Raw genomic sequence first — 25462 nt, 5'->3', positions numbered from 1 at the left:
GCCTGCCATGTGACTAGACACATGACAGGAAGCAGGAAGTACAACTGTATAAGAGAGCAGCATGACAAACAAAGGACAGTCACCAAACTGTTGGATTGAGGAGTTGCTAATTTTAGAGCTCACCTTTCCATTCACCACCTGCAAACTTTGGATTACACTTTCTGTGGATTGTATATACACCGGTGGACACTCACATTGGACTTATCAACACACTGGGATTCTTGGACTGTTTTTAGGGTATGGACAAATGAACTGTATTCTTTTAACAGCGTTTACCTCGTTTTATCGTGTTGTTTTAAAGTCTTTTATGTGAACCTTGTAAATAAACCAAATCTATTTAAACCAATCTTCTTTTATGTCTCATTCTTTTAACCACTAGTCATCTCTCACAGTTAAATCTGACCCCATTTTAGTCTTGTAACTCGGCTGATAAGGCCGATTGTTACACTTGGATGGGAGACCGCCTGGCAATACCAGGTGCTGTAAGCTTTTGCCTTTTCTTCACTATTTATATAATATGCTGGCTTTTACGGAGGCTGATCTTTAAATGGCCCACTTTTTGGAGCAGCCCTCGCTTACGGCCATACCGCGCTGAGAGCGCCCGATCTCGTCTGATCTCGGAAGCTAAGCAGCGTCGGGCCTGCTTAGTACTTGGATGGGAGACCGCCTGGGAATACCAGGTGCTGTAAGCTTTTGCCTTTTCTTCACTATTTATATAATATGCTGGCTTTTAGAAAGACGTGTTTTACCGCTCTATTTATTACAATCATTTAAATGTATTATAGAGTTTTAAGTGTTTTACATGTTTTTTAGGCCATTTTATTACTCTTAACATTTTAAGTGAGTGTGTGTCTTTAAAAAATGGATGGTTGGCCTGCCATGTGACTAGACACATGACAGGAAGCAGGAAGTACAACTGTATAAGAGAGCAGCATGACAAACAAAGGACAGTCACCAAACTGTTGGATTGAGGAGTTGCTAATTTTAGAGCTCACCTTTCCATTCACCACCTGCAAACTTTGGATTACACTTTCTGTGGATTGTATATACACCGGTGGACACTCACATTGGACTTATCAACACACTGGGATTCTTGGACTGTTTTTAGGGTATGGACAAATGAACTGTATTCTTTTAACAGCGTTTACCTCGTTTTATCGTGTTGTTTTAAAGTCTTTTATGTGAACCTTGTAAATAAACCAAATCTATTTAAACCAATCTTCTTTTATGTCTCATTCTTTTAACCACTAGTCATCTCTCACAGTTAAATCTGACCCCATTTTAGTCTTGTAACTCGGCTGATAAGGCCGATTGTTACACTTGGATGGGAGACCGCCTGGCAATACCAGGTGCTGTAAGCTTTTGCCTTTTCTTCACTATTTATATAATATGCTGGCTTTTACGGAGGCTGATCTTTAAATGGCCCACTTTTTGGAGCAGCCCTCGCTTACGGCCATACCGCGCTGAGAGCGCCCGATCTCGTCTGATCTCGGAAGCTAAGCAGCGTCGGGCCTGCTTAGTACTTGGATGGGAGACCGCCTGGGAATACCAGGTGCTGTAAGCTTTTGCCTTTTCTTCACTATTTATATAATATGCTGGCTTTTAGAAAGACGTGTTTTACCGCTCTATTTATTACAATCATTTAAATGTATTATAGAGTTTTAAGTGTTTTACATGTTTTTTAGGCCATTTTATTACTCTTAACATTTTAAGTGAGTGTGTGTCTTTAAAAAATGGATGGTTGGCCTGCCATGTGACTAGACACATGACAGGAAGCAGGAAGTACAACTGTATAAGAGAGCAGCATGACAAACAAAGGACAGTCACCAAACTGTTGGATTGAGGAGTTGCTAATTTTAGAGCTCACCTTTCCATTCACCACCTGCAAATTTTGGATTACATTTTCTGTGGATTGTATATACACCGGTGGACACTCACATTGGACTTATCAACACACTGGGATTCTTGGACTGTTTTTAGGGTATGGACAAATGAACTGTATTCTTTTAACAGCGTTTACCTCGTTTTATCGTGTTGTTTTAAAGTCTTTTATGTGAACCTTGTAAATAAACTAAATCTATTTAAACCAATCTTCTTTTATGTCTCATTCTTTTAACCACTAGTCATCTCTCACAGTTAAATCTGACCCCATTTTAGTCTTGTAACTCGGCTGATAAGGCCGATTGTTACACTTGGATGGGAGACCGCCTGGGAATACCAGGTGCTGTAAGCTTTTGCCTTTTCTTCACTATTTATATAATATGCTGGCTTTTACGAAGGCTGATCTTTAAATAGCCCACTTTTTGGAGCAGCCCTCGCTTACGGCCATACCGCGCTGAGAGCGCCCGATCTCGTCTGATCTCGGAAGCTAAGCAGCGTCGGGCCTGCTTAGTACTTGGATGGGAGACCGCCTGGGAATACCAGGTGCTGTAAGCTTTTGCCTTTTCTTCACTATTTATATAATATGCTGGCTTTTAGAAAGACGTGTTTTACCGCTCTATTTATTACAATCATTTAAATGTATTATAGAGTTTTAAGTGTTTTACATGTTTTTTAGGCCATTTTATTACTCTTAACATTTTAAGTGAGTGTGTGTCTTTAAAAAATGGATGGTTGGCCTGCCATGTGACTAGACACATGACAGGAAGCAGGAAGTACAACTGTATAAGAGAGCAGCATGACAAACAAAGGACAGTCACCAAACTGTTGGATTGAGGAGTTGCTAATTTTAGAGCTCACCTTTCCATTCACCACCTGCAAACTTTGGATTACACTTTCTGTGGATTGTATATACACCGGTGGACACTCACATTGGACTTATCAACACACTGGGATTCTTGGACTGTTTTTAGGGTATGGACAAATGAACTGTATTCTTTTAACAGCGTTTACCTCGTTTTATCGTGTTGTTTTAAAGTCTTTTATGTGAACCTTGTAAATAAACCAAATCTATTTAAACCAATCTTCTTTTATGTCTCATTCTTTTAACCACTAGTCATCTCTCACAGTTAAATCTGACCCCATTTTAGTCTTGTAACTCGGCTGATAAGGCCGATTGTTACACTTGGATGGGAGACCGCCTGGCAATACCAGGTGCTGTAAGCTTTTGCCTTTTCTTCACTATTTATATAATATGCTGGCTTTTACGGAGGCTGATCTTTAAATGGCCCACTTTTTGGAGCAGCCCTCGCTTACGGCCATACCGCGCTGAGAGCGCCCGATCTCGTCTGATCTCGGAAGCTAAGCAGCGTCGGGCCTGCTTAGTACTTGGATGGGAGACCGCCTGGGAATACCAGGTGCTGTAAGCTTTTGCCTTTTCTTCACTATTTATATAATATGCTGGCTTTTAGAAAGACGTGTTTTACCGCTCTATTTATTACAATCATTTAAATGTATTATAGAGTTTTAAGTGTTTTACATGTTTTTTAGGCCATTTTATTACTCTTAACATTTTAAGTGAGTGTGTGTCTTTAAAAAATGGATGGTTGGCCTGCCATGTGACTAGACACATGACAGGAAGCAGGAAGTACAACTGTATAAGAGAGCAGCATGACAAACAAAGGACAGTCACCAAACTGTTGGATTGAGGAGTTGCTAATTTTAGAGCTCACCTTTCCATTCACCACCTGCAAACTTTGGATTACACTTTCTGTGGATTGTATATACACCGGTGGACACTCACATTGGACTTATCAACACACTGGGATTCTTGGACTGTTTTTAGGGTATGGACAAATGAACTGTATTCTTTTAACAGCGTTTACCTCGTTTTATCGTGTTGTTTTAAAGTCTTTTATGTGAACCTTGTAAATAAACCAAATCTATTTAAACCAATCTTCTTTTATGTCTCATTCTTTTAACCACTAGTCATCTCTCACAGTTAAATCTGACCCCATTTTAGTCTTGTAACTCGGCTGATAAGGCCGATTGTTACACTTGGATGGGAGACCGCCTGGCAATACCAGGTGCTGTAAGCTTTTGCCTTTTCTTCACTATTTATATAATATGCTGGCTTTTACGGAGGCTGATCTTTAAATGGCCCACTTTTTGGAGCAGCCCTCGCTTACGGCCATACCGCGCTGAGAGCGCCCGATCTCGTCTGATCTCGGAAGCTAAGCAGCGTCGGGCCTGCTTAGTACTTGGATGGGAGACCGCCTGGGAATACCAGGTGCTGTAAGCTTTTGCCTTTTCTTCACTATTTATATAATATGCTGGCTTTTAGAAAGACGTGTTTTACCGCTCTATTTATTACAATCATTTAAATGTATTATAGAGTTTTAAGTGTTTTACATGTTTTTTAGGCCATTTTATTACTCTTAACATTTTAAGTGAGTGTGTGTCTTTAAAAAATGGATGGTTGGCCTGCCATGTGACTAGACACATGACAGGAAGCAGGAAGTACAACTGTATAAGAGAGCAGCATGACAAACAAAGGACAGTCACCAAACTGTTGGATTGAGGAGTTGCTAATTTTAGAGCTCACCTTTCCATTCACCACCTGCAAACTTTGGATTACACTTTCTGTGGATTGTATATACACCGGTGGACACTCACATTGGACTTATCAACACACTGGGATTCTTGGACTGTTTTTAGGGTATGGACAAATGAACTGTATTCTTTTAACAGCGTTTACCTCGTTTTATCGTGTTGTTTTAAAGTCTTTTATGTGAACCTTGTAAATAAACCAAATCTATTTAAACCAATCTTCTTTTATGTCTCATTCTTTTAACCACTAGTCATCTCTCACAGTTAAATCTGACCCCATTTTAGTCTTGTAACTCGGCTGATAAGGCCGATTGTTACACTTGGATGGGAGACCGCCTGGCAATACCAGGTGCTGTAAGCTTTTGCCTTTTCTTCACTATTTATATAATATGCTGGCTTTTACGGAGGCTGATCTTTAAATGGCCCACTTTTTGGAGCAGCCCTCGCTTACGGCCATACCGCGCTGAGAGCGCCCGATCTCGTCTGATCTCGGAAGCTAAGCAGCGTCGGGCCTGCTTAGTACTTGGATGGGAGACCGCCTGGGAATACCAGGTGCTGTAAGCTTTTGCCTTTTCTTCACTATTTATATAATATGCTGGCTTTTAGAAAGACGTGTTTTACCGCTCTATTTATTACAATCATTTAAATGTATTATAGAGTTTTAAGTGTTTTACATGTTTTTTAGGCCATTTTATTACTCTTAACATTTTAAGTGAGTGTGTGTCTTTAAAAAATGGATGGTTGGCCTGCCATGTGACTAGACACATGACAGGAAGCAGGAAGTACAACTGTATAAGAGAGCAGCATGACAAACAAAGGACAGTCACCAAACTGTTGATTGAGGAGTTGCTAATTTTAGAGCTCACCTTTCCATTCACCACCTGCAAACTTTGGATTACACTTTCTGTGGATTGTATATACACCGGTGGACACTCACATTGGACTTATCAACACACTGGGATTCTTGGACTGTTTTTAGGGTATGGACAAATGAACTGTATTCTTTTAACAGCGTTTACCTCGTTTTATCGTGTTGTTTTAAAGTCTTTTATGTGAACCTTGTAAATAAACCAAATCTATTTAAACCAATCTTCTTTTATGTCTCATTCTTTTAACCACTAGTCATCTCTCACAGTTAAATCTGACCCCATTTTAGTCTTGTAACTCGGCTGATAAGGCCGATTGTTACACTTGGATGGGAGACCGCCTGGCAATACCAGGTGCTGTAAGCTTTTGCCTTTTCTTCACTATTTATATAATATGCTGGCTTTTACGGAGGCTGATCTTTAAATGGCCCACTTTTTGGAGCAGCCCTCGCTTACGGCCATACCGCGCTGAGAGCGCCCGATCTCGTCTGATCTCGGAAGCTAAGCAGCGTCGGGCCTGCTTAGTACTTGGATGGGAGACCGCCTGGGAATACCAGGTGCTGTAAGCTTTTGCCTTTTCTTCACTATTTATATAATATGCTGGCTTTTAGAAAGACGTGTTTTACCGCTCTATTTATTACAATCATTTAAATGTATTATAGAGTTTTAAGTGTTTTACATGTTTTTTAGGCCATTTTATTACTCTTAACATTTTAAGTGAGTGTGTGTCTTTAAAAAATGGATGGTTGGCCTGCCATGTGACTAGACACATGACAGGAAGCAGGAAGTACAACTGTATAAGAGAGCAGCATGACAAACAAAGGACAGTCACCAAACTGTTGATTGAGGAGTTGCTAATTTTAGAGCTCACCTTTCCATTCACCACCTGCAAACTTTGGATTACACTTTCTGTGGATTGTATATACACCGGTGGACACTCACATTGGACTTATCAACACACTGGGATTCTTGGACTGTTTTTAGGGTATGGACAAATGAACTGTATTCTTTTAACAGCGTTTACCTCGTTTTATCGTGTTGTTTTAAAGTCTTTTATGTGAACCTTGTAAATAAACCAAATCTATTTAAACCAATCTTCTTTTATGTCTCATTCTTTTAACCACTAGTCATCTCTCACAGTTAAATCTGACCCCATTTTAGTCTTGTAACTCGGCTGATAAGGCCGATTGTTACACTTGGATGGGAGACCGCCTGGCAATACCAGGTGCTGTAAGCTTTTGCCTTTTCTTCACTATTTATATAATATGCTGGCTTTTACGGAGGCTGATCTTTAAATGGCCCACTTTTTGGAGCAGCCCTCGCTTACGGCCATACCGCGCTGAGAGCGCCCGATCTCGTCTGATCTCGGAAGCTAAGCAGCGTCGGGCCTGCTTAGTACTTGGATGGGAGACCGCCTGGGAATACCAGGTGCTGTAAGCTTTTGCCTTTTCTTCACTATTTATATAATATGCTGGCTTTTAGAAAGACGTGTTTTACCGCTCTATTTATTACAATCATTTAAATGTATTATAGAGTTTTAAGTGTTTTACATGTTTTTTAGGCCATTTTATTACTCTTAACATTTTAAGTGAGTGTGTGTCTTTAAAAAATGGATGGTTGGCCTGCCATGTGACTAGACACATGACAGGAAGCAGGAAGTACAACTGTATAAGAGAGCAGCATGACAAACAAAGGACAGTCACCAAACTGTTGGATTGAGGAGTTGCTAATTTTAGAGCTCACCTTTCCATTCACCACCTGCAAACTTTGGATTACATTTTCTGTGGATTGTATATACACCGGTGGACACTCACATTGGACTTATCAACACACTGGGATTCTTGGACTGTTTTTAGGGTATGGACAAATGAACTGTATTCTTTTAACAGCGTTTACCTCGTTTTATCGTGTTGTTTTAAAGTCTTTTATGTGAACCTTGTAAATAAACTAAATCTATTTAAACCAATCTTCTTTTATGTCTCATTCTTTTAACCACTAGTCATCTCTCACAGTTAAATCTGACCCCATTTTAGTCTTGTAACTCGGCTGATAAGGCCGATTGTTACACTTGGATGGGAGACCGCCTGGGAATACCAGGTGCTGTAAGCTTTTGCCTTTTCTTCACTATTTATATAATATGCTGGCTTTTACGAAGGCTGATCTTTAAATAGCCCACTTTTTGGAGCAGCCCTCGCTTACGGCCATACCGCGCTGAGAGCGCCCGATCTCGTCTGATCTCGGAAGCTAAGCAGCGTCGGGCCTGCTTAGTACTTGGATGGGAGACCGCCTGGGAATACCAGGTGCTGTAAGCTTTTGCCTTTTCTTCACTATTTATATAATATGCTGGCTTTTAGAAAGACGTGTTTTACCGCTCTATTTATTACAATCATTTAAATGTATTATAGAGTTTTAAGTGTTTTACATGTTTTTTAGGCCATTTTATTACTCTTAACATTTTAAGTGAGTGTGTGTCTTTAAAAAATGGATGGTTGGCCTGCCATGTGACTAGACACATGACAGGAAGCAGGAAGTACAACTGTATAAGAGAGCAGCATGACAAACAAAGGACAGTCACCAAACTGTTGGATTGAGGAGTTGCTAATTTTAGAGCTCACCTTTCCATTCACCACCTGCAAACTTTGGATTACACTTTCTGTGGATTGTATATACACCGGTGGACACTCACATTGGACTTATCAACACACTGGGATTCTTGGACTGTTTTTAGGGTATGGACAAATGAACTGTATTCTTTTAACAGCGTTTACCTCGTTTTATCGTGTTGTTTTAAAGTCTTTTATGTGAACCTTGTAAATAAACCAAATCTATTTAAACCAATCTTCTTTTATGTCTCATTCTTTTAACCACTAGTCATCTCTCACAGTTAAATCTGACCCCATTTTAGTCTTGTAACTCGGCTGATAAGGCCGATTGTTACACTTGGATGGGAGACCGCCTGGCAATACCAGGTGCTGTAAGCTTTTGCCTTTTCTTCACTATTTATATAATATGCTGGCTTTTACGGAGGCTGATCTTTAAATGGCCCACTTTTTGGAGCAGCCCTCGCTTACGGCCATACCGCGCTGAGAGCGCCCGATCTCGTCTGATCTCGGAAGCTAAGCAGCGTCGGGCCTGCTTAGTACTTGGATGGGAGACCGCCTGGGAATACCAGGTGCTGTAAGCTTTTGCCTTTTCTTCACTATTTATATAATATGCTGGCTTTTAGAAAGACGTGTTTTACCGCTCTATTTATTACAATCATTTAAATGTATTATAGAGTTTTAAGTGTTTTACATGTTTTTTAGGCCATTTTATTACTCTTAACATTTTAAGTGAGTGTGTGTCTTTAAAAAATGGATGGTTGGCCTGCCATGTGACTAGACACATGACAGGAAGCAGGAAGTACAACTGTATAAGAGAGCAGCATGACAAACAAAGGACAGTCACCAAACTGTTGGATTGAGGAGTTGCTAATTTTAGAGCTCACCTTTCCATTCACCACCTGCAAACTTTGGATTACACTTTCTGTGGATTGTATATACACCGGTGGACACTCACATTGGACTTATCAACACACTGGGATTCTTGGACTGTTTTTAGGGTATGGACAAATGAACTGTATTCTTTTAACAGCGTTTACCTCGTTTTATCGTGTTGTTTTAAAGTCTTTTATGTGAACCTTGTAAATAAACCAAATCTATTTAAACCAATCTTCTTTTATGTCTCATTCTTTTAACCACTAGTCATCTCTCACAGTTAAATCTGACCCCATTTTAGTCTTGTAACTCGGCTGATAAGGCCGATTGTTACACTTGGATGGGAGACCGCCTGGCAATACCAGGTGCTGTAAGCTTTTGCCTTTTCTTCACTATTTATATAATATGCTGGCTTTTACGGAGGCTGATCTTTAAATGGCCCACTTTTTGGAGCAGCCCTCGCTTACGGCCATACCGCGCTGAGAGCGCCCGATCTCGTCTGATCTCGGAAGCTAAGCAGCGTCGGGCCCGCTTAGTACTTGGATGGGAGACCGCCTGGGAATACCAGGTGCTGTAAGCTTTTGCCTTTTCTTCACTATTTATATAATATGCTGGCTTTTAGAAAGACGTGTTTTACCGCTCTATTTATTACAATCATTTAAATGTATTATAGAGTTTTAAGTGTTTTACATGTTTTTTAGGCCATTTTATTACTCTTAACATTTTAAGTGAGTGTGTGTCTTTAAAAAATGGATGGTTGGCCTGCCATGTGACTAGACACATGACAGGAAGCAGGAAGTACAACTGTATAAGAGAGCAGCATGACAAACAAAGGACAGTCACCAAACTGTTGGATTGAGGAGTTGCTAATTTTAGAGCTCACCTTTCCATTCACCACCTGCAAACTTTGGATTACATTTTCTGTGGATTGTATATACACCGGTGGACACTCACATTGGACTTATCAACACACTGGGATTCTTGGACTGTTTTTAGGGTATGGACAAATGAACTGTATTCTTTTAACAGCGTTTACCTCGTTTTATCGTGTTGTTTTAAAGTCTTTTATGTGAACCTTGTAAATAAACTAAATCTATTTAAACCAATCTTCTTTTATGTCTCATTCTTTTAACCACTAGTCATCTCTCACAGTTAAATCTGACCCCATTTTAGTCTTGTAACTCGGCTGATAAGGCCGATTGTTACACTTGGATGGGAGACCGCCTGGGAATACCAGGTGCTGTAAGCTTTTGCCTTTTCTTCATTATTTATATAATATGCTGGCTTTTACGAAGGCTGATCTTTAAATAGCCCACTTTTTGGAGCAGCCCTCGCTTACGGCCATACCGCGCTGAGAGCGCCCGATCTCGTCTGATCTCGGAAGCTAAGCAGCGTCGGGCCTGCTTAGTACTTGGATGGGAGACTGCCTGGGAATACCAGGTGCTGTAAGCTTTTGCCTTTTCTTCACTATTTATATAATATGCTGGCTTTTACGGAGGCTGATCTTTAAATGGCCCACTTTTTGGAGCAGCCCTCGCTTACGGCCATACCGCGCTGAGAGCGCCCGATCTCGTCTGATCTCGGAAACTAAGCAGCGTCGGGCCTGCCTAGTACTTGGATGGGAGACCGCCTGGGAATACCAGGTGCTGTAAGCTTTTGCCTTTTCTTCACTATTTATATAATATGCTGGCTTTTAGAAAGACGTGTTTTACCGCTCTATTTATTACAATCATTTAAATGTATTATAGAGTTTTAAGTGTTTTACATGTTTTTTAGGCCATTTTATTACTCTTAACATTTTAAGTGAGTGTGTGTCTTTAAAAAATGGATGGTTGGCCTGCCATGTGACTAGACACATGACAGGAAGCAGGAAGTACAACTGTATAAGAGAGCAGCATGACAAACAAAGGACAGTCACCAAACTGTTGGATTGAGGAGTTGCTAATTTTAGAGCTCACCTTTCCATTCACCACCTGCAAACTTTGGATTACACTTTCTGTGGATTGTATATACACCGGTGGACACTCACATTGGACTTATCAACACACTGGGATTCTTGGACTGTTTTTAGGGTATGGACAAATGAACTGTATTCTTTTAACAGCGTTTACCTCGTTTTATCGTGTTGTTTTAAAGTCTTTTATGTGAACCTTGTAAATAAACCAAATCTATTTAAACCAATCTTCTTTTATGTCTCATTCTTTTAACCACTAGTCATCTCTCACAGTTAAATCTGACCCCATTTTAGTCTTGTAACTCGGCTGATAAGGCCGATTGTTACACTTGGATGGGAGACCGCCTGGCAATACCAGGTGCTGTAAGCTTTTGCCTTTTCTTCACTATTTATATAATATGCTGGCTTTTACGGAGGCTGATCTTTAAATGGCCCACTTTTTGGAGCAGCCCTCGCTTACGGCCATACCGCGCTGAGAGCGCCCGATCTCGTCTGATCTCGGAAGCTAAGCAGCGTCGGGCCTGCTTAGTGCTTGGATGGGAGACCGCCTGGGAATACCAGGTGCTGTAAGCTTTTGCCTTTTCTTCACTATTTATATAATATGCTGGCTTTTAGAAAGACGTGTTTTACCGCTCTATTTATTACAATCATTTAAATGTATTATAGAGTTTTAAGTGTTTTACATGTTTTTTAGGCCATTTTATTACTCTTAACATTTTAAGTGAGTGTGTGTCTTTAAAAAATGGATGGTTGGCCTGCCATGTGACTAGACACATGACAGGAAGCAGGAAGTACAACTGTATAAGAGAGCAGCATGACAAACAAAGGACAGTCACCAAACTGTTGGATTGAGGAGTTGCTAATTTTAGAGCTCACCTTTCCATTCACCACCTGCAAATTTTGGATTACATTTTCTGTGGATTGTATATACACCGGTGGACACTCACATTGGACTTATCAACACACTGGGATTCTTGGACTGTTTTTAGGGTATGGACAAATGAACTGTATTCTTTTAACAGCGTTTACCTCGTTTTATCGTGTTGTTTTAAAGTCTTTTATGTGAACCTTGTAAATAAACTAAATCTATTTAAACCAATCTTCTTTTATGTCTCATTCTTTTAACCACTAGTCATCTCTCACAGTTAAATCTGACCCCATTTTAGTCTTGTAACTCGGCTGATAAGGCCGATTGTTACACTTGGATGGGAGACCGCCTGGGAATACCAGGTGCTGTAAGCTTTTGCCTTTTCTTCACTATTTATATAATATGCTGGCTTTTACGAAGGCTGATCTTTAAATAGCCCACTTTTTGGAGCAGCCCTCGCTTACGGCCATACCGCGCTGAGAGCGCCCGATCTCGTCTGATCTCGGAAGCTAAGCAGCGTCGGGCCTGCTTAGTACTTGGATGGGAGACCGCCTGGGAATACCAGGTGCTGTAAGCTTTTGCCTTTTCTTCACTATTTATATAATATGCTGGCTTTTAGAAAGACGTGTTTTACCGCTCTATTTATTACAATCATTTAAATGTATTATAGAGTTTTAAGTGTTTTACATGTTTTTTAGGCCATTTTATTACTCTTAACATTTTAAGTGAGTGTGTGTCTTTAAAAAATGGATGGTTGGCCTGCCATGTGACTAGACACATGACAGGAAGCAGGAAGTACAACTGTATAAGAGAGCAGCATGACAAACAAAGGACAGTCACCAAACTGTTGGATTGAGGAGTTGCTAATTTTAGAGCTCACCTTTCCATTCACCACCTGCAAACTTTGGATTACACTTTCTGTGGATTGTATATACACCGGTGGACACTCACATTGGACTTATCAACACACTGGGATTCTTGGACTGTTTTTAGGGTATGGACAAATGAACTGTATTCTTTTAACAGCGTTTACCTCGTTTTATCGTGTTGTTTTAAAGTCTTTTATGTGAACCTTGTAAATAAACCAAATCTATTTAAACCAATCTTCTTTTATGTCTCATTCTTTTAACCACTAGTCATCTCTCACAGTTAAATCTGACCCCATTTTAGTCTTGTAACTCGGCTGATAAGGCCGATTGTTACACTTGGATGGGAGACCGCCTGGCAATACCAGGTGCTGTAAGCTTTTGCCTTTTCTTCACTATTTATATAATATGCTGGCTTTTACGGAGGCTGATCTTTAAATGGCCCACTTTTTGGAGCAGCCCTCGCTTACGGCCATACCGCGCTGAGAGCGCCCGATCTCGTCTGATCTCGGAAGCTAAGCAGCGTCGGGCCTGCTTAGTACTTGGATGGGAGACCGCCTGGGAATACCAGGTGCTGTAAGCTTTTGCCTTTTCTTCACTATTTATATAATATGCTGGCTTTTAGAAAGACGTGTTTTACCGCTCTATTTATTACAATCATTTAAATGTATTATAGAGTTTTAAGTGTTTTACATGTTTTTTAGGCCATTTTATTACTCTTAACATTTTAAGTGAGTGTGTGTCTTTAAAAAATGGATGGTTGGCCTGCCATGTGACTAGACACATGACAGGAAGCAGGAAGTACAACTGTATAAGAGAGCAGCATGACAAACAAAGGACAGTCACCAAACTGTTGGATTGAGGAGTTGCTAATTTTAGAGCTCACCTTTCCATTCACCACCTGCAAACTTTGGATTACACTTTCTGTGGATTGTATATACACCGGTGGACACTCACATTGGACTTATCAACACACTGGGATTCTTGGACTGTTTTTAGGGTATGGACAAATGAACTGTATTCTTTTAACAGCGTTTACCTCGTTTTATCGTGTTGTTTTAAAGTCTTTTATGTGAACCTTGTAAATAAACCAAATCTATTTAAACCAATCTTCTTTTATGTCTCATTCTTTTAACCACTAGTCATCTCTCACAGTTAAATCTGACCCCATTTTAGTCTTGTAACTCGGCTGATAAGGCCGATTGTTACACTTGGATGGGAGACCGCCTGGGAATACCAGGTGCTGTAAGCTTTTGCCTTTTCTTCACTATTTATATAATATGCTGGCTTTTACGAAGGCTGATCTTTAAATAGCCCACTTTTTGGAGCAGCCCTCGCTTACGGCCATACCGCGCTGAGAGCGCCCGATCTCGTCTGATCTCGGAAGCTAAGCAGCGTCGGGCCTGCTTAGTACTTGGATGGGAGACCGCCTGGGAATACCAGGTGCTGTAAGCTTTTGCCTTTTCTTCACTATTTATATAATATGCTGGCTTTTACGGAGGCTGATCTTTAAATGGCCCACTTTTTGGAGCAGCCCTCGCTTACGGCCATACCGCGCTGAGAGCGCCCGATCTCGTCTGATCTCGGAAGCTAAGCAGCGTCGGGCCTGCCTAGTACTTGGATGGGAGACCGCCTGGGAATACCAGGTGCTGTAAGCTTTTGCCTTTTCTTCACTATTTATATAATATGCTGGCTTTTAGAAAGACGTGTTTTACCGCTCTATTTATTACAATCATTTAAATGTATTATAGAGTTTTAAGTGTTTTACATGTTTTTTAGGCCATTTTATTACTCTTAACATTTTAAGTGAGTGTGTGTCTTTAAAAAATGGATGGTTGGCCTGCCATGTGACTAGACACATGACAGGAAGCAGGAAGTACAACTGTATAAGAGAGCAGCATGACAAACAAAGGACAGTCACCAAACTGTTGGATTGAGGAGTTGCTAATTTTAGAGCTCACCTTTCCATTCACCACCTGCAAACTTTGGATTACACTTTCTGTGGATTGTATATACACCGGTGGACACTCACATTGGACTTATCAACACACTGGGATTCTTGGACTGTTTTTAGGGTATGGACAAATGAACTGTATTCTTTTAACAGCGTTTACCTCGTTTTATCGTGTTGTTTTAAAGTCTTTTATGTGAACCTTGTAAATAAACCAAATCTATTTAAACCAATCTTCTTTTATGTCTCATTCTTTTAACCACTAGTCATCTCTCACAGTTAAATCTGACCCCATTTTAGTCTTGTAACTCGGCTGATAAGGCCGATTGTTACACTTGGATGGGAGACCGCCTGGCAATACCAGGTGCTGTAAGCTTTTGCCTTTTCTTCACTATTTATATAATATGCTGGCTTTTACGGAGGCTGATCTTTAAATGGCCCACTTTTTGGAGCAGCCCTCGCTTACGGCCATACCGCGCTGAGAGCGCCCGATCTCGTCTGATCTCGGAAGCTAAGCAGCGTCGGGCCTGCTTAGTACTTGGATGGGAGACCGCCTGGGAATACCAGGTGCTGTAAGCTTTTGCCTTTTCTTCACTATTTATATAATATGCTGGCTTTTAGAAAGACGTGTTTTACCGCTCTATTTATTACAATCATTTAAATGTATTATAGAGTTTTAAGTGTTTTACATGTTTTTTAGGCCATTTTATTACTCTTAACATTTTAAGTGAGTGTGTGTCTTTAAAAAATGGATGGTTGGCCTGCCATGTGACTAGACACATGACAGAAAGCAGAAAGTACAACTGTATAAGAGAGCAGCATGACAAACAAAGGACAGTCACCAAACTGTTGGATTGAGGAGTTGCTAATTTTAGAGCTCACCTTTCCATTCACCACCTGCAAACTTTGGATTACACTTTCTGTGGATTGTATATACACCGGTGGACACTCACATTGGACTTATCAACACACTGGGATTCTTGGACTGTTTTTAGGGTATGGACAAATGAACTGTATTCTTTTAACATCGTTTACCTCGTTTTATCGTGTTGTTTTAAAGTCTTTTATGTGAACCTTGTAAATAAACCAAATCTATTTAAACCAATCTTCTTTTATGTCTCATTCTTTTAACCACTAGTCATCTCTCACAGTTAAATCTGACCCCATTTTAGTCTTGTAACACGGCTGATAAGGCCGATTGTTACACTTGGATGGGAGACCGCCTGGCAATACCAGGTGCTGTAAGCTTTTGCCTTTTCTTCACTATTTATATAATATGCTGGCTTTTACGGAGGCTGATCTTTAAATAGCCCACTTTTTGGAGCAGCCCTCGCTTACGGCCATACCGCGCTGAGAGCGCCCGATCTCGTCTGATCTCGGAAGCTAAGCAGCGTCGGGCCTGCTTAGTACTTGGATGGGAGACCGCCTGGGAATACCAGGTGCTGTAAGCTTTTGCCTTTTCTTCACTATTTATATAATATGCTGGCTTTTAGAAAGACGTGTTTTACCCCTCTATTTATTACAATCATTTAAATGTATTATAGAGTTTTAAGTGTTTTACATGTTTTTTAGGCCATTTTATTACTCTTAACATTTTAAGTGAGTGTGTGTCTTTAAAAAATGGATGGTTGGCCTGCCATGTGACTAGACACATGACAGGAAGCAGGAAGTACAACTGTATAAGAGAGCAGCATGACAAACAAAGGACAGTCACCAAACTGTTGGATTGAGGAGTTGCTAATTTTAGAGCTCACCTTTCCATTCACCACCTGCAAACTTTGGATTACACTTTCTGTGGATTGTATATACACCGGTGGACACTCACATTGGACTTATCAACACACTGGGATTCTTGGACTGTTTTTAGGGTATGGACAAATGAACTGTATTCTTTTAACAGCGTTTACCTCGTTTTATCGTGTTGTTTTAAAGTCTTTTACAGATCTGGCCATTTAAAATGCGCGCGGGAAGTAAAGTGGTCTCGCGTGACGCCGGTGTATTCCAAAGGAACACGGAAAATACAATGACATAGGAAAGACATGATCAGTAGGGGGCAGTCATGTAACGCACTGGACTGGAGCAGGCTGAAAACATTGCTGCAAACTAAAAGGTACGGTAACCTGGAGGGGACACCTTCGGTTCACTTATGTTTGTCGTGGCCACACAAATGAATTCGTAGGAACGTCATATTACTTTTTGTCATTGCCACGAGATATTAATTCCTGGGAATGTCATATTATGTCGTGGCCACAAGATTATTTTGTCGAGGTAAGGACATCCTTATGTTTAATGCATAAACAAACCTGCGTAACCATAACCCAGGATTATCAGAGATAGGTTTATTAATATTTTTTATTTTGAGTTAAGAAATGTTTTTATTAATTGTTATAGAAATTAATGCAATATTAACTTATATATTAACAATAGGCAATGCTGTATATGCGAATGTCTGTGCGCGATGTAGACAGCATTCAAAAGTTTATCAAGAATTTATTACATATAAGTACTTCAAATTAAATAGCCCTGCAAGAAACATTTTATGCATCCTTAAGTCTTATCCATTAATTGATCCTTTTTTTCTGTAATAAATGTATTATTCGTTTATATTCAGTATGTCCCCCTTAATTTCGATCTCTTAACATTCCGAATCTAAATGATAAATGCTGACATGCCATGAAAGCTTTGATTATACTATATGGCATATATTCCTTTTTAGTCTAATTATAACCTATATAGTGTTTCATTGTCGAGTGAATCATTCACGTTCCATTTGTAAATCGTATGGTCACACACGGGCATTAATACAATCATAAAGTCAAAACTTTATTGGCATAATTGTAGTTCACAATATTGGCTAAATATATGCCAAATAGCATATATAAAGTTATTTAGGTTAAGCGATTCACAATAAAGAAAAAAGTAGATAGCTCTAAATCACTTATTATTTATTCTTATTATAGGTTGTTATTATTATTTCAATACCTGGTTAGGGCTATTTATTTTTAACGCCTGACAATTATGCCAATTACGTTTTGACGTTTTGATTGTATTTATCCCCGTGTGTGACGATACATGATGTTTTCATTTACAAATGAAACTACGTGAATGATTCATTTCTCAGTAAAACAGTTTAATATTTATATAGTCTAGTCTGTTAATTAGACTAAACAAAATAAAATGTTCAATTCATATTTTATATGTTCAATTCTTTAGTTAAGAGAAGGAATGTAGGCCTATTTTACTGTGTGACGATAAATTATTTCCAAATGAAACTACGTGAATGATTCACTCTTCAGTTATTTGTCTATTAGTTAGACTTAATAAAATACAATATATGTTAAATTTAACCTTTAAACTGCATTCCAGTAAAAACCCCAGTCATAGCACCTTTACAGTATCATTTACATTCAGAATGTTATGTAACGAGATCAAAATGAAGGAAAAAATAACGAATACAAACGAATAATACAAATATAATGGGAAAAAAAGAAGGTCAGTCAATGGACAAGATTTTGGGATGCATGAAATGTTTCTTGCAGGGCTATTTAATTTGAAGTAGGCCAATGTAATACATGTAAACACTTGTGAAAGCTGTCTACATTGCGCACAGACAGCATTAGCATATACAGCATCGCCTGTATAATTATTTAATATTGTATTAATTTCTATAACAATTAATATAGGCAAACAATTTCTTAACTCAAAACGAAATATCTCCAATATTTCTGGGTTACTAATGTCACGCAGGTTGGTTTATTCATTAAACTCGTGGCCACGAGAAATGCATGTTGAGCAAAAATACATTTCACGAAAATAATATAAAGATTACAAAACAAAGAAAACAAATGGAATGAGGGATATGCTTTAAAGTTCACGTAAAAGCCAAATATTAAGCGGCATCCTTCATGTTTTCTTTAATCAGCAAATACTTAACATTTTTGAATTATATTCACCTTCTGTTTTTATGACAATAAATTTTGAATTTTGAATTTTGAATTCTTATTTTTTTTTTTTTAGAAAAACGTCCGAACACCGGTCTCAAAAGTAGAAACGAAAGTCTTGTTTCCACCAGCGCGGAATTTTTTTTATTCACCGTGATTGATGGATGTCTAAAACAAAAATAAGGAGAATCCTAAAACATATAGCCTATATTTCTTAAAATAATAACATCTGAACTTCATACACAACAATACGGCAACGACTTTACAACAGGACACATTGTTTTATTTTAATTTTATTTTTTAGCTTGTACACCAATGGATTTCTGATGTCGGGATATTTCAGACTGCATCTCCACAGCTTAATCACTTTATTATTAAACATACGGGTCAGGAGGCGGGTCGGGTACAATATTTATTTTTTTTATTCTGCGGTCCGAGTTGCGGGTGGGTTATTTGAAAACGGTCGGGTTCGGGTTGTTTATCCACTGACCCGCGTGTCAGGTTGGACACTAATGTTTTGAAAAAAGTGGAGCGTGTGAGGAAAGCTTTCCCCTTCTCCCTGGCATGCATTTGAATGCTGAATTCGAAATGCAACTGAATGCAGTCGGAATCCGCCCCCAGCACCCCCAAGTCTCCAAATGTTGATTACAACAAGGCAACAGACAGCATTCAACACCCCACCCCACCCCCACTCTGCCATTCATAAACATTTCGCTCTTTATACTGCATGCCGCTTAACTCTGATGCCTCATTAACGGCTACTTTTCAGAAAACTGAAAAAAAAAAAAAAAAAAAAAAAAATACACTTCCCTTTGGTTTCCCAGAACAGACTTAAGCCTAGTTCCAGGCTAAAATGATGTTAATTTGGAGCTGTTTAAAGATAATAAAAAAAAATAATAATTAAAAAAAAAAAAATAATTACTGATCGTTGGTCGGAGATTCAACCCGCAGTTCGTGACTGGAAGCTGTTAAGAGACAGACTTAATGAACTTCTCCGAAATAGAAGAACTACTTTTCCACTTAAAAAAAAAAAAAGAAAAAAAGGTGGAAAAAAATTGCATAACTCACTGGAGCACTTTTCAGAATCAGAATCAGAATCAGAATGAGCTTTATTGCCAGGTATGTTTGCACATACTAGGATTTTGTTTTTGTGACAGAGCTCCACAGTGCTACAGAATGACAGTGACAAGACGATACATATTATAAAAATAACAATATAGAGGTATACAAGACAGACAATGTGCAAAAATAGCAAAGACATTTGAATAGAAGTAAGTATGTGCTTTAAATAAATAACGGAAAAATGAATAAAGAATGTATAGTGTTGTATGTTGCACGATCAAGTGTTCATGAGATGGATTGCCTGAGGAAAGAAACTGTTTCGGTGTCTGGTCGATTTGATACTTAACAATTGTTGTATTCGTTGTCAGTCATATAGGCTAAGCTTTATTGTTTTGAAAAGTGAGCCTTCTGTTTATTTGTCTAAATTATTTTCTATATTAGGATATAATACTAGGCTATAGTATTTATGGACATTAGGCCAAATCTACATGGGTTTCTTCCCTTTCACTTCAATTAGTTTTTAAGAAAAAAGAAAAAAAAAACTGCATGGGCAGTGCGTCATAATAATGTACGGCATCAAAATGTAAAAACAAATCTAAAGACAATAATAATAATATAATAATAATATTAATAATAATAACAATAATAATAATAAAATTAATTATTAACACTCCTAAAAGTATAGTGCTCAGATACACTTACGGTAGGTGACCTTACCCTAGTTGATACTTTATTTCAACTTTTCAATTATTTCATTAATTAACTAATAAACAAATGCCTTTCCGATATGATATAAGTGAAAAGAGAGACGATTTCGAAAATGATTTCACCAAAAGGCGGATGCGAACTCGGGTCTCCCGCGTCAAAAGCGATATGTTACTCGTATTATCACTTACGCCACTGAAAATGTTGCAGTATAGCCGTCTTTTGTAATATTTGTAAATATGGAGTATTTGCATTGTGTAAAAACATTAAATAAAAGGCACCAGACTACAGAAAATGGCATATACTAAAGAATTTATTTTTCTGGGGGAGGACCCACCCACATTTATTTTGCTTCCGACGCCCATGCTTGATGATGAAGTATAGTCTACAGGATATAACAATAAAGTGCTTTTCCAGTCCCGATTCCACAAGGTTTTATTCCGCATCCACCCGCTCCCGCTATATTATATATTATTCGCCCGCTGCCCGCTTAGAATAAATTTCTAAGCACCAAAATCGCAAAAACAAATCAAAATAATAATAGTAATAATACTAATAAATTAATTAATTAATTTTTAACTCTATAAAAACTGTAGTTTATATTTATCCTCTCCATTTCTATTCCTCTCTACTCAAATTAATTGTCAGTGTATCTAAAATTGTGTATCTTAGAAAAAGAAAAAGAGGAACTACCTCTTAAACATGCATATCTTAATTTGATGTTGCTTTAAAACGCTGAAATATATAATGTGTTTTATTCTGAAGGTGAAAGTGGTCCAGTTATTTAACTGCCTGCGGCGCCGTCAGGATCACTTTTTTTTCCCCTTTTAATTAAGTGGATACAGCTTACAATACTCGTTCAAGAGTAAGGGATTGCTCAAAACTATGCTATTTTACATATTTCTGTTATTTGTGTACAATCACAACGAAAAAACAGATGTGTATGCTATTTGTAAAAAAAAAAAAAAATGTAAACAAGATGCTGGTTCAAGGGCACGTCACAGAAATTGCCTAAAAGTCTGCATATAGGCTTGCTACTTATTAATTTTATTTTATTTCGTTTTGTTAAATTATTATTCATTAAGAAATTTATATTTCGCATATGGGCATTTTTATTTATTTTACATACAGCTTTTTGGGTTTTCTCTGTGCATAAGATCTGCGCGTGATGTTCTGATGCTTATGCTGCTTTTTGCTTGTGTACAATTAACCCCTCAAAACGAATTTAACTGTTATTAATGTGTCACAGCCACGTTTCAATTTAAATGTAATTTAACACAATCTTGTCGTTAATAATAACTAAACGCGTCGGTTGTCGTTTGGAAAAAAAACCCCAGAAATTAACATTTCTATTTTCAATGCAGTCTAATAAAAGTTCAACAGGAAAAAAATAAAAGAAAATAATAATAAAACTGCTCCTGCTTATGAATAAATTTTTGCTTGATGATGAAGTATCTAAATAGTCTATAGGATATAACAAAGTGCTTTTCCAGTCCCGATTCCACAAGGTTTTATTCCGCATCCACCCGCTCCGCGCTATATTAACTATATATATTATTCGCCCGCGGCCCGCTTAGAATAAATTTCTAAGCACCAAAATCGCAAAAATACTGTAGTTTATATTTATCCTTCCCATTTCTATCTGTCTCTACTCAAATTAATTGTCAGTGTATCTAAAATTGTGTATCTTAGAAAAAGAAAAAGAACTACCTCTTAAACATGCATATCTTAATTTGATGTTGCTTTAAAACGCTGAAATATATAATGTATTTTATCCTGAAGGTGAAAGAGGTCGAGTAATTTAACTGCCCGCGGCGCCGTCAGGATCACTTGATTTTTTTCCCCTTAATAAAGTGGATACAGCTTACAATACTCGTTCAAGAGTACGGCATTGCTTAAAACTATGATATTTTACATATTTCTGTTATTTGTGTACAATCACAATAAAAATAAAAAAAAATAAAATAAAAAAAAAAACGTGTAGGCTATTTGTAAAAAAAAAAAATGGAAACAAGATGCTGGTTTAAGGGCGCATCACAGAAATTGCCTAAAATTCTGCATATAGGCTTGCTACTTATTAATTCGTTAAATTATTATTCATTCAGAAAAGAAAAACATATATTTCTTATGTGGGCCTATTTTATTTATTATTATATATAGGTTTGTTGGGTTTTTCTATGTGCATAAGCTCTGCACGTGAGGTTCTGATGTTTATGCTGCTTCTTGCTTGTGTATAATTAATCCCTGAAAACGAATTTAGCGGTTTACGTCAGTTGTCGGTTGGAGAAATAAAATAACCGAAATTAACATTTCTGTTTCCGATGCAGTCTAATAAATGTTCGTCAGGAAAACAAAGAAAGAAAACAAAATAACAATACAACTGCACCTGCTTATGAATAGGCTATCTTTTTGCTATTGGTTTGAACCATAATTTCAGGAAAGAGGAATCATTGAACTATTGTACTGGTATTTGTGACCAACGCCCCCTAGAGCTGGCCATGGTGTTTGGCTACAGAATGTTGTTCCTTGCGCCACCTGGTGGATATCATATGAAGTGCAACAACGTTGTAAAAAAATCTAAAAAAGCCGCTGCGGCAGGACGCGTGCCCACGCGTGCCGAATTGCAGGCTGCCGCGTGAAAATAGACGCATTTTTAATGGCCAGATCTGTATGTGAACCTTGTAAATAAACCAAATCTATTTAAACCAATCTTCTTTTATGTCTCATTCTTTTAACCACTAGTCATCTCTCACAGTTAAATCTGACCCCATTTTAGTCTTGTAACTCGGCTGATAAGGCCGATTGTTACACTTGGATGGGAGACCGCCTGGGAATACCAGGTGCTGTAAGCTTTTGCCTTTTCTTCACTATTTATATAATATGCTGGCTTTTACGGAGGCTGATCTTTAAATAGCCCACTTTTTGGAGCAGCCCTCGCTTACGGCCATACCGCGCTGAGAGCGCCCGATCTCGTCTGATCTCGGAAGCTAAGCAGCGTCGGGCCTGCTTAGTACTTGGATGGGAGACCGCCTGGGAATACCAGGTGCTGTAAGCTTTTGCCTTTTCTTCACTATTTATATAATATGCTGGCTTTTAGAAAGACGTGTTTTACCGCTCTATTTATTACAATCATTTAAATGTATTATAGAGTTTTAAGTGTTTTACATGTTTTTTAGGCCATTTTATTACTCTTAACATTTTAAGTGAGTGTGTGTCTTTAAAAAATGGATGGTTGGCCTGCCATGTGACTAGACACATGACAGGAAGCAGGAAGTACAACTGTATAAGAGAGCAGCATGACAAACAAAGGACAGTCACCAAACTGTTGGATTGAGGAGTTGCTAATTTTAGAGCTCACCTTTCCATTCACCACCTGCAAACTTTGGATTACACTTTCTGTGGATTGTATATACACCGGTGGACACTCACATTGGACTTATCAACACACTGGGATTCTTGGACTGTTTTTAGGGTATGGACAAATGAACTGTATTCTTTTAACAGCGTTTACCTCGTTTTATCGTGTTGTTTTAAAGTCTTTTATGTGAACCTTGTAAATAAACCAAATCTATTTAAACCAATCTTCTTTTATGTCTCATTCTTTTAACCACTAGTCATCTCTCACAGTTAAATCTGACCCCATTTTAGTCTTGTAACTCGGCTGATAAGGCCGATTGTTACACTTGGATGGGAGACCGCCTGGCAATACCAGGTGCTGTAAGCTTTTGCCTTTTCTTCACTATTTATATAATATGCTGGCTTTTACGGAGGCTGATCTTTAAATGGCCCACTTTTTGGAGCAGCCCTCGCTTACGGCCATACCGCGCTGAGAGCGCCCGATCTCGTCTGATCTCGGAAGCTAAGCAGCGTCGGGCCTGCTTAGTACTTGGATGGGAGACCGCCTGGGAATACCAGGTGCTGTAAGCTTTTGCCTTTTCTTCACTATTTATATAATATGCTGGCTTTTAGAAAGACGTGTTTTACCGCTCTATTTATTACAATCATTTAAATGTATTATAGAGTTTTAAGTGTTTTACATGTTTTTTAGGCCATTTTATTACTCTTAACATTTTAAGTGAGTGTGTGTCTTTAAAAAATGGATGGTTGGCCTGCCATGTGACTAGACACATGACAGGAAGCAGGAAGTACAACTGTATAAGAGAGCAGCATGACAAACAAAGGACAGTCACCAAACTGTTGGATTGAGGAGTTGCTAATTTTAGAGCTCACCTTTCCATTCACCACCTGCAAACTTTGGATTACACTTTCTGTGGATTGTATATACACCGGTGGACACTCACATTGGACTTATCAACACACTGGGATTCTTGGACTGTTTTTAGGGTATGGACAAATGAACTGTATTCTTTTAACAGCGTTTACCTCGTTTTATCGTGTTGTTTTAAAGTCTTTTATGTGAACCTTGTAAATAAACTAAATCTATTTAAACCAATCTTCTTTTATGTCTCATTCTTTTAACCACTAGTCATCTCTCACAGTTAAATCTGACCCCATTTTAGTCTTGTAACTCGGCTGATAAGGCCGATTGTTACACTTGGATGGGAGACTGCCTGGGAATACCAGGTGCTGTAAGCTTTTGCCTTTTCTTCACTATTTATATAATATGCTGGCTTTTACGAAGGCTGATCTTTAAATAGCCCACTTTTTGGAGCAGCCCTCGCTTACGGCCATACCGCGCTGAGAGCGCCCGATCTCGTCTGATCTCGGAAGCTAAGCAGCGTCGGGCCTGCTTAGTACTTGGATGGGAGACCGCCTGGGAATACCAGGTGCTGTAAGCATTTGCCTTTTCTTCACTATTTATATAATATGCTGGCTTTTAGAAAGACGTGTTTTACCGCTCTATTTATTACAATCATTTAAATGTATTATAGAGTTTTAAGTGTTTTACATGTTTTTTAGGCCATTTTATTACTCTTAACATTTTAAGTGAGTGTGTGTCTTTAAAAAATGGATGGTTGGCCTGCCATGTGACTAGACACATGACAGGAAGCAGGAAGTACAACTGTATAAGAGAGCAGCATGACAAACAAAGGACAGTCACCAAACTGTTGGATTGAGGAGTTGCTAATTTTAGAGCTCACCTTTCCATTCACCACCTGCAAACTTTGGATTACACTTTCTGTGGATTGTATATACACCGGTGGACACTCACATTGGACTTATCAACACACTGGGATTCTTGGACTGTTTTTAGGGTATGGACAAATGAACTGTATTCTTTTAACAGCGTTTACCTCGTTTTATCGTGTTGTTTTAAAGTCTTT

General features: G+C 38.5%; 23 non-coding genes across 23 annotated transcripts; all 23 read left to right on the top strand.

Annotated features, from left to right (window-relative positions):
* The first annotated feature begins 573 nt into the window (after positions 1–573).
* LOC141304841 (5S ribosomal RNA) lies at positions 574–692 on the top strand. The gene has a single exon (XR_012344327.1). It is a non-coding gene; the product is annotated as a 5S ribosomal RNA (ribosomal RNA).
* Positions 693–1445: 753 nt separating this feature from the next.
* LOC141304830 (5S ribosomal RNA) lies at positions 1446–1564 on the top strand. The gene has a single exon (XR_012344326.1). It is a non-coding gene; the product is annotated as a 5S ribosomal RNA (ribosomal RNA).
* A 753-nt stretch (positions 1565–2317) lies between these two features.
* Positions 2318–2436, top strand: LOC141304819 (5S ribosomal RNA). The gene has a single exon (XR_012344325.1). It is a non-coding gene; the product is annotated as a 5S ribosomal RNA (ribosomal RNA).
* Positions 2437–3189: 753 nt separating this feature from the next.
* Positions 3190–3308, top strand: LOC141304808 (5S ribosomal RNA). The gene has a single exon (XR_012344324.1). It is a non-coding gene; the product is annotated as a 5S ribosomal RNA (ribosomal RNA).
* A 753-nt stretch (positions 3309–4061) lies between these two features.
* On the top strand, positions 4062–4180 carry LOC141304797 (5S ribosomal RNA). Its single transcript, XR_012344323.1, has one exon. It is a non-coding gene; the product is annotated as a 5S ribosomal RNA (ribosomal RNA).
* A 753-nt stretch (positions 4181–4933) lies between these two features.
* Positions 4934–5052, top strand: LOC141304786 (5S ribosomal RNA). Its single transcript, XR_012344322.1, has one exon. It is a non-coding gene; the product is annotated as a 5S ribosomal RNA (ribosomal RNA).
* A 752-nt stretch (positions 5053–5804) lies between these two features.
* Positions 5805–5923, top strand: LOC141304775 (5S ribosomal RNA). Its single transcript, XR_012344321.1, has one exon. It is a non-coding gene; the product is annotated as a 5S ribosomal RNA (ribosomal RNA).
* Positions 5924–6675: 752 nt separating this feature from the next.
* LOC141304764 (5S ribosomal RNA) lies at positions 6676–6794 on the top strand. Its single transcript, XR_012344320.1, has one exon. It is a non-coding gene; the product is annotated as a 5S ribosomal RNA (ribosomal RNA).
* A 753-nt stretch (positions 6795–7547) lies between these two features.
* LOC141304742 (5S ribosomal RNA) lies at positions 7548–7666 on the top strand. Its single transcript, XR_012344318.1, has one exon. It is a non-coding gene; the product is annotated as a 5S ribosomal RNA (ribosomal RNA).
* Positions 7667–8419: 753 nt separating this feature from the next.
* Positions 8420–8538, top strand: LOC141304731 (5S ribosomal RNA). Its single transcript, XR_012344317.1, has one exon. It is a non-coding gene; the product is annotated as a 5S ribosomal RNA (ribosomal RNA).
* Positions 8539–9291: 753 nt separating this feature from the next.
* Positions 9292–9410, top strand: LOC141311952 (5S ribosomal RNA). The gene has a single exon (XR_012349187.1). It is a non-coding gene; the product is annotated as a 5S ribosomal RNA (ribosomal RNA).
* A 753-nt stretch (positions 9411–10163) lies between these two features.
* Positions 10164–10282, top strand: LOC141317871 (5S ribosomal RNA). The gene has a single exon (XR_012352223.1). It is a non-coding gene; the product is annotated as a 5S ribosomal RNA (ribosomal RNA).
* An 84-nt stretch (positions 10283–10366) lies between these two features.
* LOC141318724 (5S ribosomal RNA) lies at positions 10367–10485 on the top strand. Its single transcript, XR_012353024.1, has one exon. It is a non-coding gene; the product is annotated as a 5S ribosomal RNA (ribosomal RNA).
* Positions 10486–11238: 753 nt separating this feature from the next.
* On the top strand, positions 11239–11357 carry LOC141318517 (5S ribosomal RNA). The gene has a single exon (XR_012352829.1). It is a non-coding gene; the product is annotated as a 5S ribosomal RNA (ribosomal RNA).
* A 753-nt stretch (positions 11358–12110) lies between these two features.
* On the top strand, positions 12111–12229 carry LOC141304720 (5S ribosomal RNA). Its single transcript, XR_012344316.1, has one exon. It is a non-coding gene; the product is annotated as a 5S ribosomal RNA (ribosomal RNA).
* Positions 12230–12982: 753 nt separating this feature from the next.
* Positions 12983–13101, top strand: LOC141304708 (5S ribosomal RNA). The gene has a single exon (XR_012344315.1). It is a non-coding gene; the product is annotated as a 5S ribosomal RNA (ribosomal RNA).
* A 753-nt stretch (positions 13102–13854) lies between these two features.
* LOC141304697 (5S ribosomal RNA) lies at positions 13855–13973 on the top strand. Its single transcript, XR_012344314.1, has one exon. It is a non-coding gene; the product is annotated as a 5S ribosomal RNA (ribosomal RNA).
* Positions 13974–14057: 84 nt separating this feature from the next.
* On the top strand, positions 14058–14176 carry LOC141313909 (5S ribosomal RNA). The gene has a single exon (XR_012349985.1). It is a non-coding gene; the product is annotated as a 5S ribosomal RNA (ribosomal RNA).
* A 753-nt stretch (positions 14177–14929) lies between these two features.
* Positions 14930–15048, top strand: LOC141304686 (5S ribosomal RNA). Its single transcript, XR_012344313.1, has one exon. It is a non-coding gene; the product is annotated as a 5S ribosomal RNA (ribosomal RNA).
* A 753-nt stretch (positions 15049–15801) lies between these two features.
* Positions 15802–15920, top strand: LOC141304675 (5S ribosomal RNA). Its single transcript, XR_012344312.1, has one exon. It is a non-coding gene; the product is annotated as a 5S ribosomal RNA (ribosomal RNA).
* Positions 15921–23113: 7193 nt separating this feature from the next.
* Positions 23114–23232, top strand: LOC141304664 (5S ribosomal RNA). Its single transcript, XR_012344311.1, has one exon. It is a non-coding gene; the product is annotated as a 5S ribosomal RNA (ribosomal RNA).
* A 753-nt stretch (positions 23233–23985) lies between these two features.
* LOC141304653 (5S ribosomal RNA) lies at positions 23986–24104 on the top strand. The gene has a single exon (XR_012344310.1). It is a non-coding gene; the product is annotated as a 5S ribosomal RNA (ribosomal RNA).
* A 753-nt stretch (positions 24105–24857) lies between these two features.
* LOC141312606 (5S ribosomal RNA) lies at positions 24858–24976 on the top strand. Its single transcript, XR_012349246.1, has one exon. It is a non-coding gene; the product is annotated as a 5S ribosomal RNA (ribosomal RNA).
* Positions 24977–25462: the final 486 nt, after the last annotated feature.

Source organism: Garra rufa, chromosome 1 (genome assembly GCF_049309525.1).
Source record: "Garra rufa chromosome 1, GarRuf1.0, whole genome shotgun sequence".
NCBI classification, from domain to species: Eukaryota; Metazoa; Chordata; class Actinopteri; order Cypriniformes; family Cyprinidae; genus Garra; species Garra rufa.
The sequence above is the reverse complement of the archived record's forward strand: the minus strand, read 5'-3'. Positions and strand labels throughout refer to the sequence as shown.